Raw genomic sequence first — 13127 nt, 5'->3', positions numbered from 1 at the left:
AAATACATAAAAAAACAGTGGGAGAGTAATATTGCCCTTTCAGATTGTGTGCCAGTCTTGACTCCTGGGTGTGCCACCTCTCTCTCTCTAATTGTGGGCCATAGAAAGCCTATTTATTTTTTTCCTAGATTTGTGTTCTAAAATCTACCTCAACACAAAAACACTACATCAATCAGTGGGAGAAAAATATTGGCCTCAGTCAGGGCTTGTGTGCCACTCCTGTGTGTGCCATCTCTCATTCAGTGGGCCATACAAAGCCTATTTATTTATTTATTTTTTTTAATATTATTGGGTTTCTAAAGTCTCCGTAAAAAAAAAAAAAAACATAAAAAAACAGTGGGAGAGTAATATTGCCCTTTCAGCTTGTGTGCCAGTCTTGACTCCTGGGTGTGCCACCTCTCTCTCTCTAATTGTGGGCCATAGAAAGCCTATTTATTTTTTTGTTTTTTTAATATTATTGGGTTTCTAAAGTCTCCGTGAAAAAAAAAAAATACATAAAAAAACAGTGGGAGAGTAATATTGCCCTTTCAGCTTGTGTGCCAGTCTTGACTCCTGGGTGTGCCACCTCTCTCTCTCTAATTGTGGGCCATAGAAAGGCTATTTTTTTTTTTTTTTTTTTTTTTTTTTATTAGTATTTGGTTTCTAAATTGTCCCTGAAAAAAACATTTTATCTTATTTGGTTTCTAAAGTCTCCCTGAGAAAAAAAAAAAATTAGGTGGGAGAATAATATTGACATTAGTGCTTGAGTGACAGTCCTGCGTGTGTGTCATCTCTGTGATTTTGTGCCACAGAAAACAGAGTGTGTAACATTGTGCCTGATTTTCCTTGTGGTCTCACCAACCTGTTAAGGGATATAGAAATCATACTGAAGCTCACCGTGTAAGTTGTTTGACAGCAACAAATAAAGTTACTTTGGTTAATTTTTTAAAACAATGAGGAAGTCTGGTGCAAGAGGTCGTGGCCGTGGGCGTTCATTGTCAGCTGGTAATGATGGTAGTGGTAGTGGAGCATCAGGTGGTCGTGGGGATAAAAATATTCCACCTAAGTCTGGAGCTGAGGAGCCAGTTTCGTCGTCTGGCTACACAAGGCCTCGAACGCTCTCTTTTCTGGGAGTAGGAAAAACGCTTTTAAAGCCGGAGCAGCAACAGCAAGTTTTGGCTTACATTGCAGACTCAGCCTCTAGCTCTTTTGCCTCCTCTTCTGAAACTGGTAAATGTAAAAGCAGCGCGTCGCTTGTGGATGTTCACGGTCAGGGACAAGTCGCTTCCTTGTCCTCCTCAGCAAAAACTACAACAAGAGAGAAGGATGCAGCAGGCGACACAACGGGTCACTCCATGGAGCTCTTTACACATACCGTCCCTGGCTTAGAAAGTGAAACACTTAACAGGCCATGCCCATTACAAGTAGATTCTGACATGGAGTGCACTGATGCACAGCCACAGCCAGAGTACTATGCTGCTCCTTTGACTCAGACCACCACATTGCCCTCTCAGGGTACAGATCCACAATCAGACCCTGATGAGACTATGTTGCCCCGCCACGAACGCTATACCACAGACCGACACAGTGACACAGACAAAGTTGCACACGAGCTCGAAGAGGAGGTAATAGATGACCCGGTTGTTGACCCCGATTGGCAGCCATTGGGGGAACAGGGTGCAGGCAGCTGTAGTTCAGAAGCGGAGGTGGAGGAGGGGCCGCAGCAGGCATCAACATCGCAACAGGTTCCATCTGCCGGGCCTGTCATGGTTCTCAATGGCGAGAGAACATAGCCCAGCATATATGAGAACTAGCTCTTGGAAGATGGAAACTATACTGACCATGAACTAAACCTGCCGCACAACTAGAAGTGGCCGGGTAGCATGCCTACGTTTTTTAACCCTAGATGCCCAGCGCCAGCCGGAGAACTACCTAATCCTAGCAGAGGAAAAGACAGTCCTGGCTCACCTCTAGAGAAATTTTCCCAAAAGGCAGACAGAGGCCCCCACATATATTGGCGGTGATTTTAGATGAAATGACAAACGTAGTATGAAAATAGGTTTAGCAAAATCGAGGTCCGCTTTCTAGATAGCAGGAAGACAGAAAGGACACTTTCATGGTCAGCAGAAAACCCTATCAAAACACCATCCAGAAATTCCTTTAAGACTCTAGCATTAACTCATAACACCAGAGTGGCAATTTCCGATCACAAGAGCTTTCCAGACACAGTAACGAAACAGCAGCTGTGAACAGGAACAAAATGCAAAAACACACAAGGACAAAAGTCCAACTTAGCTGGGAGTTGTCTAGTAGCAGGAACAAGCACAGAAGGCTTCTGATTACATTGTTGACCGGCAAGAAACTGACAGAGGAGCATGGTTATATAGCGACTCCCACATCCTGATAGGAGCAGGCGAACAGAGGGGATGATGCACACAAGTTCAATTCCACAAGTGGCCACCGGGGGAGCCCAGAATCCAATTTCACAACAGTACCCCCCCCTCAAGGAGGGGGCACCGAACCCTCACCAGAACCACCAGGGCGATCAGGATGAGCCCTATGAAAGGCACGGACAAGATCGGAGGCATGAACATCAGAGGCAGTGACCCAAGAATTATCCTCCTGACCGTATCCCTTCCATTTGACCAGATACTGGAGTCTCCGTCTGGAAACACGAGAGTCTAAGATCCTTTCCACAACGTACTCCAACTCACCCTCAACCAACACCGGAGCAGGAGGCTCAACGGAAGGCACAACCGGTACCTCATACCTGCGCAACAATGACCGATGAAAAACATTATGAATCGAAAAGGATGCAGGGAGGTCCAAACGGAAGGACACAGGGTTAAGAATCTCCAATATCTTGTACGGGCCGATGAACCGAGGCTTAAACTTAGGAGAAGAAACCCTCATAGGGACAAAACGAGAAGACAACCACACCAAGTCCCCAACACAAAGCCGAGGACCAACACGACGACGGCGGTTGGCAAAAAGCTGAGTCTTCTCCTGGGACAACTTCAAATTGTCCACCACCTGCCCCCAAATCTGATGCAACCTCTCCACCACAGCATCCACTCCAGGACAATCCGAAGATTCCACTTGACCGGAGGAAAATCGAGGATGAAACCCCAAATTACAGAAAAACGGGGACACCAAGGTGGCAGAGCTGGCCCGATTATTGAGGGCGAACTCCGCCAAAGGCAAAAAAGCAACCCAATCATCCTGATCCGCAGACACAAAACACCTCAAATATGTCTCCAAGGTCTGATTAGTCCGCTCGGTCTGGCCATTAGTCTGAGGATGGAAAGCAGACGAAAAAGACAAATCTATGCCCATCCTAGCACAGAATGCCCGCCAAAATCTAGACACGAATTGAGTCCCTCTGTCAGAAACGATATTCTCAGGAATACCATGCAAACGAACAACATTTTGAAAAAACAGAGGAACCAACTCGGAAGAAGAAGGCAACTTAGGCAAGGGAACCAGATGGACCATCTTAGAGAAACGGTCACACACCACCCAGATGACAGACATCTTCTGAGAAACAGGCAGATCCGAAATAAAATCCATCGAGATGTGCGTCCAAGGCCTCTTCGGGATAGGCAAGGGCAACAACAATCCACTAGCCCGAGAACAACAAGGCTTGGCCCGAGCACAAACGTCACAAGACTGCACAAAGCCTCGCACATCTCGTGACAGGGAAGGCCACCAGAAGGACCTTGCCACCAAATCCCTGGTACCAAAGATTCCAGGATGACCTGCCAACGCAGAAGAATGAACCTCAGAGATGACTCTACTGGTCCAATCATCAGGAACAAACAGTCTACCAGGTGGGCAACGATCAGGTCTATCCGCCTGAAACTCCTGCAAGGCCCGCCGCAGGTCTGGAGAAACGGCAGACAATATCACTCCATCTTTAAGGATACCTGTGGGCTCAGAATTACCAGGGGAGTCAGGCTCAAAACTCCTAGAAAGGGCATCCGCCTTAACATTCTTAGAACCCGGTAGGTACGACACCACAAAATTAAACCGAGAGAAAAACAACGACCAGCGCGCCTGTCTAGGATTCAGGCGCCTGGCAGACTCAAGGTAAATTAAATTTTTGTGGTCAGTCAATACCACCACCTGATGTCTGGCCCCCTCAAGCCAGTGACGCCACTCCTCAAAAGCCCACTTCATGGCCAAAAGCTCCCGATTCCCAATATCATAATTCCGCTCGGCGGGCGAAAATTTACGGGAAAAAAAAGCACAAGGTCTCATCACGGAGCAGTCGGAACTTCTCTGCGACAACACCGCCCCAGCTCCGATTTCAGAAGCGTCGACCTCAACCTGAAAAGGAAGAGCAACATCAGGCTGACGCAACACTGGGGCGGAAGAAAAGCGGCGCTTGAGCTCCCGAAAGGCCTCCACAGCATCAGGGGACCAATCAGCAACATCAGCACCCTTCTTAGTCAAATCAGTCAATGGTTTTACAACATCAGAAAAACCAGCAATAAATCGACGATAAAAGTTAGCAAAGCCCAAAAATTTCTGAAGACTCTTAAGAGAAGAGGGTTGCGTCCAATCACCAATAGCCTGAACCTTGACAGGATCCATCTCGATGGAAGAGGGGGAAAAAATGTATCCCAAGAAAGAAATCTTTTGAACCCCAAAAACACACTTAGAACCCTTCACACACAAGGAATTAGACCGCAAAACCTGAAAAACCCTCCTGACCTGCTGGACATGAGAGTCCCAGTCATCCGAAAAAATCAGAATATCATCCAGATACACAATCATAAATTTATCCAAATAATCGCGGAAAATGTCATGCATAAAGGACTGGAAGACTGAAGGGGCATTTGAAAGACCAAAAGGCATCACCAAATACTCAAAATGGCCCTCGGGCGTATTAAATGCGGTTTTCCACTCATCCCCCTGCTTGATTCGCACCAAATTATACGCCCCACGGAGATCAATCTTAGAGAACCACTTGGCCCCCTTTATACGAGCAAACAAATCAGTAAGCAGTGGTAACGGATATTGATATTTAACCGTGATTTTATTCAAAAGTCGATAATCAATACACGGCCTCAAAGAGCCGTCTTTCTTAGACACAAAGAAAAAACCGGCTCCTAAGGGAGATGACGAAGGACGAATATGTCCCTTTTCCAAGGACTCCTTTATATATTCTCGCATAGCAGCGTGTTCAGGCACAGACAGATTAAATAAACGACCCTTAGGGTATTTACTACCCGGAATCAAGTCTATGGCACAATCGCACTCCCGGTGCGGAGGTAGTGAACCAACCTTGGGTTCTTCAAAAACGTCACGAAAGTCAGACAAGAATTCAGGAATCTCAGAGGGAATAGATGATGAAATGGAAACCAAAGGTACGTCCCCATGAGTTCCTTTACATCCCCAGCTTAACACAGACATAGCTCTCCAGTCGAGGACTGGGTTATGAGATTGCAGCCATGGCAATCCCAGCACCAAAACATCATGTAGATTATACAGCACCAGAAAGCGAATAACCTCCTGGTGATCCGGATTAACACGCATAGTCACTTGTGTCCAGTATTGTGGTTTATTACTAGCCAATGGGGTGGAGTCAATCCCTTTCAGAGGTATCGGAGCCTCCAGTGGCTCCAAATCATACCCACAGCGTTTGGCAAAGGACCAATCCATAAGACTCAAAGCAGCGCCAGAATCGACATAGGCGTCCGCGGTAATAGATGACAAAGAACAAATCAGGGTCACAGATAGAATAAACTTAGACTGTAAAGTGCTAATTGAAACAGACTTGTCAGGCTTCTTAGTACGCTTAAAGCATGCTGATATAACATGAGTTGAATCACCACAATAGAAGCACAACCCATTTTTTCGTCTAAAATTCTGCCGCTCGCTTCTGGACAGAATTCTATCACATTGCATATTTTCTGGCGTTTTCTCAGTAGACACCGCCAAATGGTGCACAGGTTTGCGCTCCCGCAGACGCCTATCGATCTGAATAGCCATCGTCATGGACTCATTCAGACTCGCAGGCACAGGGAACCCCACCATAACATCCTTAATGGCATCAGAGAGACCTTCTCTGAAAATCGCCGCCAGGGCGCACTCATTCCACTGAGTAAGCACAGACCATTTGCGGAATTTTTGGCAGTATATTTCAGCTTCATCTTGCCCCTGAGACAAGGACATCAAGGCCTTTTCCGCCTGAAGCTCTAAATGAGGTTCCTCATAAAGCAACCCCAAGGCCAGAAAAAACGCATCCACATTGAGCAACGCAGGATCCCCTGGTGCCAATGCAAAAGCCCAGTCTTGAGGGTCGCCCCGGAGCAAGGAAATTACAATCCTGACCTGCTGTGCAGGGTCTCCGGCAGAGCGAGACTTCAGGGACAAAAACAATTTGCAATTATTTTTAAAATTTTGAAAGTGAGATCTATTCCCCGAGAAGAATTCAGGCAAAGGAATTCTAGGCTCAGACATAGGTGCATGAACAACAAAATCTTGCAAATTTTGTACCTTTGTGGCGAGATTATTCAAACCTGTAGCTACACTCTGAAGATCCATTTGAAACAGGTGAACACAGAGCCATTCAAGGATTAGAAGGAGAGAAAGAGAGGAAGGCTGCAGTATAGGCAGACTAGCAAGTGATTCAATTAAGAGCACACTCAGAACTAGAGGAAAAAAAAAAAAAAAAAAAAAATTGTAGCAGACTTCTTTTTTCTCTCCTTTCTCAGCCAGTAATTTAACCCTTTTTTGGGCCGGTCAAACTGTCATGGTTCTCAATGGCGAGAGAACATAGCCCAGCATATATGAGAACTAGCTCTTGGAAGATGGAAACTATACTGACCATGAACTAAACCTGCCGCACAACTAGAAGTGGCCGGGTAGCATGCCTACGTTTTTTAACCCTAGATGCCCAGCGCCAGCCGGAGAACTACCTAATCCTAGCAGAGGAAAAGACAGTCCTGGCTCACCTCTAGAGAAATTTTCCCAAAAGGCAGACAGAGGCCCCCACATATATTGGCGGTGATTTTAGATGAAATGACAAACGTAGTATGAAAATAGGTTTAGCAAAATCGAGGTCCGCTTTCTAGATAGCAGGAAGACAGAAAGGACACTTTCATGGTCAGCAGAAAACCCTATCAAAACACCATCCAGAAATTCCTTTAAGACTCTAGCATTAACTCATAACACCAGAGTGGCAATTTCCGATCACAAGAGCTTTCCAGACACAGTAACGAAACAGCAGCTGTGAACAGGAACAAAATGCAAAAACACACAAGGACAAAAGTCCAACTTAGCTGGGAGTTGTCTAGTAGCAGGAACAAGCACAGAAGGCTTCTGATTACATTGTTGACCGGCAAGAAACTGACAGAGGAGCATGGTTATATAGCGACTCCCACATCCTGATAGGAGCAGGCGAACAGAGGGGATGATGCACACAAGTTCAATTCCACAAGTGGCCACCGGGGGAGCCCAGAATCCAATTTCACAACAGTACCCCCCCCTCAAGGAGGCGGCACCGAACCCTCACCAGAACCACCAGGGCGATCAGGATGAGCCCTATGAAAGGCACGGACAAGATCGGAGGCATGAACATCAGAGGCAGTGACCCAAGAATTATCCTCCTGACCGTATCCCTTCCATTTGACCAGATACTGGAGTCTCCATCTGGAAACACGAGAGTCTAAGATCCTTTCCACAACGTACTCCAACTCACCCTCAACCAACACCGGAGCAGGAGGCTCAACGGAAGGCACAACTGGTACCTCATACCTGCGCAACAATGACCGATGAAAAACATTATGAATCGAAAAGGATGCAGGGAGGTCCAAACGGAAGGACACAGGGTTAAGAATCTCCAATATCTTGTACGGGCCGATGAACCGAGGCTTAAACTTAGGAGAAGAAACCCTCATAGGGACAAAACGAGAAGACAACCACACCAAGTCCCCAACACAAAGCCGAGGACCAACACGACGACGGCGGTTGGCAAAAAGCTGAGTCTTCTCCTGGGACAACTTCAAATTGTCCACCACCTGCCCCCAAATCTGATGCAACCTCTCCACCACAGCATCCACTCCAGGACAATCCGAAGATTCCACTTGACCGGAGGAAAATCGAGGATGAAACCCCAAATTACAGAAAAACGGGGACACCAAGGTGGCAGAGCTGGCCCGATTATTGAGGGCGAACTCCGCCAAAGGCAAAAAAGCAACCCAATCATCCTGATCCGCAGACACAAAACACCTCAAATATGTCTCCAAGGTCTGATTAGTCCGCTCGGTCTGGCCATTAGTCTGAGGATGGAAAGCAGACGAAAAAGACAAATCTATGCCCATCCTAGCACAGAATGCCCGCCAAAATCTAGACACGAATTGAGTCCCTCTGTCAGAAACGATATTCTCAGGAATACCATGCAAACGAACAACATTTTGAAAAAACAGAGGAACCAACTCGGAAGAAGAAGGCAACTTAGGCAAGGGAACCAGATGGACCATCTTAGAGAAACGGTCACACACCACCCAGATGACAGACATCTTCTGAGAAACAGGCAGATCCGAAATAAAATCCATCGAGATGTGCGTCCAAGGCCTCTTCGGGATAGGCAAGGGCAACAACAATCCACTAGCCCGAGAACAACAAGGCTTGGCCCGAGCACAAACGTCACAAGACTGCACAAAGCCTCGCACATCTCGTGACAGGGAAGGCCACCAGAAGGACCTTGCCACCAAATCCCTGGTACCAAAGATTCCAGGATGACCTGCCAACGCAGAAGAATGAACCTCAGAGATGACTCTACTGGTCCAATCATCAGGAACAAACAGTCTACCAGGTGGGCAACGATCAGGTCTATCCGCCTGAAACTCCTGCAAGGCCCGCCGCAGGTCTGGAGAAACGGCAGACAATATCACTCCATCTTTAAGGATACCTGTGGGCTCAGAATTACCAGGGGAGTCAGGCTCAAAACTCCTAGAAAGGGCATCCGCCTTAACATTCTTAGAACCCGGTAGGTACGACACCACAAAATTAAACCGAGAGAAAAACAACGACCAGCGCGCCTGTCTAGGATTCAGGCGCCTGGCAGACTCAAGGTAAATTAAATTTTTGTGGTCAGTCAATACCACCACCTGATGTCTGGCCCCCTCAAGCCAGTGACGCCACTCCTCAAAAGCCCACTTCATGGCCAAAAGCTCCCGATTCCCAATATCATAATTCCGCTCGGCGGGCGAAAATTTACGGGAAAAAAAAGCACAAGGTCTCATCACGGAGCAGTCGGAACTTCTCTGCGACAACACCGCCCCAGCTCCGATTTCAGAAGCGTCGACCTCAACCTGAAAAGGAAGAGCAACATCAGGCTGACGCAACACTGGGGCGGAAGAAAAGCGGCGCTTGAGCTCCCGAAAGGCCTCCACAGCATCAGGGGACCAATCAGCAACATCAGCACCCTTCTTAGTCAAATCAGTCAATGGTTTTACAACATCAGAAAAACCAGCAATAAATCGACGATAAAAGTTAGCAAAGCCCAAAAATTTCTGAAGACTCTTAAGAGAAGAGGGTTGCGTCCAATCACCAATAGCCTGAACCTTGACAGGATCCATCTCGATGGAAGAGGGGGAAAAAATGTATCCCAAGAAAGAAATCTTTTGAACCCCAAAAACACACTTAGAACCCTTCACACACAAGGAATTAGACCGCAAAACCTGAAAAACCCTCCTGACCTGCTGGACATGAGAGTCCCAGTCATCCGAAAAAATCAGAATATCATCCAGATACACAATCATAAATTTATCCAAATAATCGCGGAAAATGTCATGCATAAAGGACTGGAAGACTGAAGGGGCATTTGAAAGACCAAAAGGCATCACCAAATACTCAAAATGGCCCTCGGGCGTATTAAATGCGGTTTTCCACTCATCCCCCTGCTTGATTCGCACCAAATTATACGCCCCACGGAGATCAATCTTAGAGAACCACTTGGCCCCCTTTATACGAGCAAACAAATCAGTAAGCAGTGGTAACGGATATTGATATTTAACCGTGATTTTATTCAAAAGTCGATAATCAATACACGGCCTCAAAGAGCCGTCTTTCTTAGACACAAAGAAAAAACCGGCTCCTAAGGGAGATGACGAAGGACGAATATGTCCCTTTTCCAAGGACTCCTTTATATATTCTCGCATAGCAGCGTGTTCAGGCACAGACAGATTAAATAAACGACCCTTAGGGTATTTACTACCCGGAATCAAGTCTATGGCACAATCGCACTCCCGGTGCGGAGGTAGTGAACCAACCTTGGGTTCTTCAAAAACGTCACGAAAGTCAGACAAGAATTCAGGAATCTCAGAGGGAATAGATGATGAAATGGAAACCAAAGGTACGTCCCCATGAGTTCCTTTACATCCCCAGCTTAACACAGACATAGCTCTCCAGTCGAGGACTGGGTTATGAGATTGCAGCCATGGCAATCCCAGCACCAAAACATCATGTAGATTATACAGCACCAGAAAGCGAATAACCTCCTGGTGATCCGGATTAACACGCATAGTCACTTGTGTCCAGTATTGTGGTTTATTACTAGCCAATGGGGTGGAGTCAATCCCTTTCAGAGGTATCGGAGCCTCCAGTGGCTCCAAATCATACCCACAGCGTTTGGCAAAGGACCAATCCATAAGACTCAAAGCAGCGCCAGAGTCGACATAGGCGTCCGCGGTAATAGATGACAAAGAACAAATCAGGGTCACAGATAGAATAAACTTAGACTGTAAAGTGCTAATTGAAACAGACTTGTCAGGCTTCTTAGTACGCTTAAAGCATGCTGATATAACATGAGTTGAATCACCACAATAGAAGCACAACCCATTTTTTCGTCTAAAATTCTGCCGCTCGCTTCTGGACAGAATTCTATCACATTGCATATTTTCTGGCGTTTTCTCAGTAGACACCGCCAAATGGTGCACAGGTTTGCGCTCCCGCAGACGCCTATCGATCTGAATAGCCATCGTCATGGACTCATTCAGACTCGCAGGCACAGGGAACCCCACCATAACATCCTTAATGGCATCAGAGAGACCTTCTCTGAAAATCGCCGCCAGGGCGCACTCATTCCACTGAGTAAGCACAGACCATTTGCGGAATTTTTGGCAGTATATTTCAGCTTCATCTTGCCCCTGAGACAAGGACATCAAGGCCTTTTCCGCCTGAAGCTCTAAATGAGGTTCCTCACAAAGCAACCCCAAGGCCAGAAAAAACGCATCCACATTGAGCAACGCAGGATCCCCTGGTGCCAATGCAAAAGCCCAGTCTTGAGGGTCGCCCCGGAGCAAGGAAATTACAATCCTGACCTGCTGTGCAGGGTCTCCGGCAGAGCGAGACTTCAGGGACAAAAACAATTTGCAATTATTTTTAAAATTTTGAAAGTGAGATCTATTCCCCGAGAAGAATTCAGGCAAAGGAATTCTAGGCTCAGACATAGGTGCATGAACAACAAAATCTTGCAAATTTTGTACCTTTGTGGCGAGATTATTCAAACCTGTAGCTACACTCTGAAGATCCATTTGAAACAGGTGAACACAGAGCCATTCAAGGATTAGAAGGAGAGAAAGAGAGGAAGGCTGCAGTATAGGCAGACTAGCAAGTGATTCAATTAAGAGCACACTCAGAACTAGAGGAAAAAAAAAAAAAAAATTGTAGCAGACTTCTTTTTTCTCTCCTTTCTCAGCCAGTAATTTAACCCTTTTTTGGGCCGGTCAAACTGTCATGGTTCTCAATGGCGAGAGAACATAGCCCAGCATATATGAGAACTAGCTCTTGGAAGATGGAAACTATACTGACCATGAACTAAACCTGCCGCACAACTAGAAGTGGCCGGGTAGCATGCCTACGTTTTTTAACCCTAGATGCCCAGCGCCAGCCGGAGAACTACCTAATCCTAGCAGAGGAAAAGACAGTCCTGGCTCACCTCTAGAGAAATTTTCCCAAAAGGCAGACAGAGGCCCCCACATATATTGGCGGTGATTTTAGATGAAATGACAAACGTAGTATGAAAATAGGTTTAGCAAAATCGAGGTCCGCTTTCTAGATAGCAGGAAGACAGAAAGGACACTTTCATGGTCAGCAGAAAACCCTATCAAAACACCATCCAGAAATTCCTTTAAGACTCTAGCATTAACTCATAACACCAGAGTGGCAATTTCCGATCACAAGAGCTTTCCAGACACAGTAACGAAACAGCAGCTGTGAACAGGAACAAAATGCAAAAACACACAAGGACAAAAGTCCAACTTAGCTGGGAGTTGTCTAGTAGCAGGAACAAGCACAGAAGGCTTCTGATTACATTGTTGACCGGCAAGAAACTGACAGAGGAGCATGGTTATATAGCGACTCCCACATCCTGATAGGAGCAGGCGAACAGAGGGGATGATGCACACAAGTTCAATTCCACAAGTGGCCACCGGGGGAGCCCAGAATCCAATTTCACAACAGTACCCCCCCCTCAAGGAGGGGGCACCGAACCCTCACCAGAACCACCAGGGCGATCAGGATGAGCCCTATGAAAGGCACGGACAAGATCGGAGGCATGAACATCAGAGGCAGTGACCCAAGAATTATCCTCCTGACCGTATCCCTTCCATTTGACCAGATACTGGAGTCTCCGTCTGGAAACACGAGAGTCTAAGATCCTTTCCACAACGTACTCCAACTCACCCTCAACCAACACCGGAGCAGGAGGCTCAACGGAAGGCACAACCGGTACCTCATACCTGCGCAACAATGACCGATGAAAAACATTATGAATCGAAAAGGATGCAGGGAGGTCCAAACGGAAGGACACAGGGTTAAGAATCTCCAATATCTTGTACGGGCCGATGAACCGAGGCTTAAACTTAGGAGAAGAAACCCTCATAGGGACAAAACGAGAAGACAACCACACCAAGTCCCCAACACAAAGCCGAGGACCAACACGACGACGGCGGTTGGCAAAAAGCTGAGTCTTCTCCTGGGACAACTTCAAATTGTCCACCACCTGCCCCCAAATCTGATGCAACCTCTCCACCACAGCATCCACTCCAGGACAATCCGAAGATTCCACTTGACCGGAGGAAAATCGAGGATGAAACCCCAAATTACAGAAAAACGGGGACACCAAGGTGGCAGAG

The sequence above is a fragment of the Ranitomeya variabilis genome, chromosome 6 (genome assembly GCF_051348905.1).
Source record: "Ranitomeya variabilis isolate aRanVar5 chromosome 6, aRanVar5.hap1, whole genome shotgun sequence".
Classification (NCBI taxonomy): domain Eukaryota; kingdom Metazoa; phylum Chordata; class Amphibia; order Anura; family Dendrobatidae; genus Ranitomeya; species Ranitomeya variabilis.
Note: the sequence above shows the minus strand (reverse complement) of the source record.